This window comes from Nestor notabilis, unplaced genomic scaffold (genome assembly GCF_000696875.1).
Source record: "Nestor notabilis isolate BGI_N333 unplaced genomic scaffold, ASM69687v1 scaffold25739, whole genome shotgun sequence".
In the NCBI taxonomy this organism is placed as follows: domain Eukaryota; kingdom Metazoa; phylum Chordata; class Aves; order Psittaciformes; family Psittacidae; genus Nestor; species Nestor notabilis.
Genome location: NW_009945465.1, coordinates 330 through 2,747, shown reverse-complemented (window position 1 = coordinate 2,747; position 2,418 = coordinate 330). Strand labels below are relative to the sequence as shown.

The 2,418-nt window shown below is 44.0% G+C and overlaps 1 protein-coding gene across 1 annotated transcript in view; it reads right to left on the bottom strand.

The window, feature by feature from the left end:
- The window catches only part of DR1 (down-regulator of transcription 1, TBP-binding (negative cofactor 2)), an 11,091-nt gene that overhangs the window by 8,345 nt on the left and 328 nt on the right, over positions 1–2,418 (bottom strand).

Genomic DNA, 2,418 nt, shown 5'->3' with positions numbered 1-2,418 from the left:
CTTTCCCTATGCTGTTGACAGCACTGTGCCAATCAAGAGTTTCTGCTACCACAAATGAAACACAGCAGGGACTTCATCTATCTGAAGCATAACCCAGTGGCAGGGGGAAAGAGCTCTAACTCAGCACATGGCCACAAAATAATTTTAGCAGTGCACCAAAGGAAGGGGTGTCTTAAGCACCACTGCTGCCAAACACCTAAGTACAGTGACCAAGTGCAGTTTCACACCACCTTTAATGCAGTCCAATGGTAGGGTGTCATCAACTGCAGTGCCTCTTTCCCCTTCCTCCTCCCCAGTGAAAAACCCTTCCTGCTCCTTGCTTTCAATCTAGTTAACTTCTTGTTTACAGGAACAGTCAGATCAGCAAACTCACCTGACAGAAAACTGTGCTTCCTCCCTAGATTCTTAAGTCAGAAGTATCAGCAATTGCTAGATCCAGCTCTAAGGAGGGTAACAAAAGGATTCCTCTTGGCAGCACTCTATGTTTAGACTGGACCAGGTGTGAGGCCATTAGCCTCATCCTACTTCTAAATGATCAGGTTTAAGCATTCAAAAGGAACATATCTGGATGACCACAACAAAGATATTTCAATTACTTAATTTGTTGGCATCATTATCCAGAACTACACTAAGAGGCAGCCAAAGCTGCAAGTATCTAGAATGTATGAAGGTGGATGAAAATACTGAAATAGTACACCTGTATACATATTATCACTGTTTCCAGAATGAGCCATCTCATCCCTCCTACCTCACAGAGGGATCGATCACCTGCCAACTAGCCAGCATCTGCAAGAAGCCAATAGGCACATACACCTCCCTAAAGACAAGAACAGCAGAAAATCCAAGAACAACAACTTCTGTCTCTGGAGGATTACAAAAATGGATACACCTCCAAAGTTTTCCTTAGCAATATTTGACTATGAAATACAATCTAATTTGGAACTAATTTTTCCTAACTCTAAAATCTGGTAACACCAAGACATAAACCCCTGTAATGTACTTGGTTTGGGACCACCAGCTGATGACACATGCACACACGTGCATATACACACACGTGAACATGCAAAGACATACATTTTAGTTTGGATTTGTTTTCAAAAACATCCAGACTAACCCTAGGGCAGAAATAGGTGAAATCTTTAACAAGGACCACCACTAGTGGGAAAAAAATACTGTTATTCATTATTGCAACCCTAACTATTCTCTGACTGTCCATAACCTTAACAGATCACGTCTGGTCCTGTGTTAAGAACTGAGCTCAGATGTTTTGGTGGTCACTTGAAGGAACTATCCATCTATTAAGAAGCATCATCCCCAAACTATGCTTCCACATGCAAGCATGAGTTATAGTCTTTACATCCTGAGCTTCTGTGATGCAGTTGGGCTGCTGAGCTTCTAGATTTACATGTATTTATTTAATATTAAAGCTCATACACACCACGTGTTTTCTTTTGCTGTTCATAATCCAATCAAGTACTTGAAACTCTTCTGGTGAGCAAGTTGATACAATCTAAAGGAATCATTTTGTTTGGTTGGTTCTAGCAGATAATCATTACCAAAAAATGCACTTTTTTTAGCTAACTTGATACCATCACAGTCCTGAAAACAGCTGTACTGCAAACACTGCTCTTAATATCTCTACTAGACAGCACAGTGCTTTCCAGTATTACTGCTACAAATTTGTTTGCAGCAGACAGTGGTATCAACAACCTTTTGCTTCAGCAGCAACGTGAATGATTCCTGACAAAACATGTCTGCTGCAGACTTAAGGCTGAGACAAGGAAAGTCTCTGTTTGTAGCAGAATTAAAAGAACAGCAAATGAGACACAGCGAGACCTCGCCTTTTACTGAAGCAAGGGGAAGAAGTCAACGGCAGAAGATGTGACAGCATCGGGCACGTTTAAAGGCTTTCCACAACAGATACAAATACTTAGTACTCCATGGATAGCCCCAGAGAAATCTTTTGCTTTTTATAGGATCCAGACAGGACGACTCTGGATTAAAGGCTGGGCCCCACAAACTCATCCACGCATCTTTTGTCAGACTCCAATTAGAAAGACATTTAACACATTCGGGATCTTAAAACACGCTGTGAAAGAACTGTGCGGCACCACTCGTTCTGAAGCTGACCTCGTTTCACAGGTACAAAAAGGACGAATGGGTTTGGTGACTTCACCCGGAGCATCACAGACTTCTCCGGAGCACAAGACGGGGGCTTGTCCTGGCCACGCCCCCCAGCCGCTCTCACCACACAAAGACAACGTCCCCTTGCAACGCGACTGACAAGACACGCTCTCCCTCCAGACCCTTACGAGACCCCCTCGCCTTTTGTGTTGTACAGAGGTGAGAAACAAAACGCAGCGGAAGGAGCCGCCCGGGGACGGGCAGGAGCGGCTCCCGGCCCGCAGCCCGCACAGC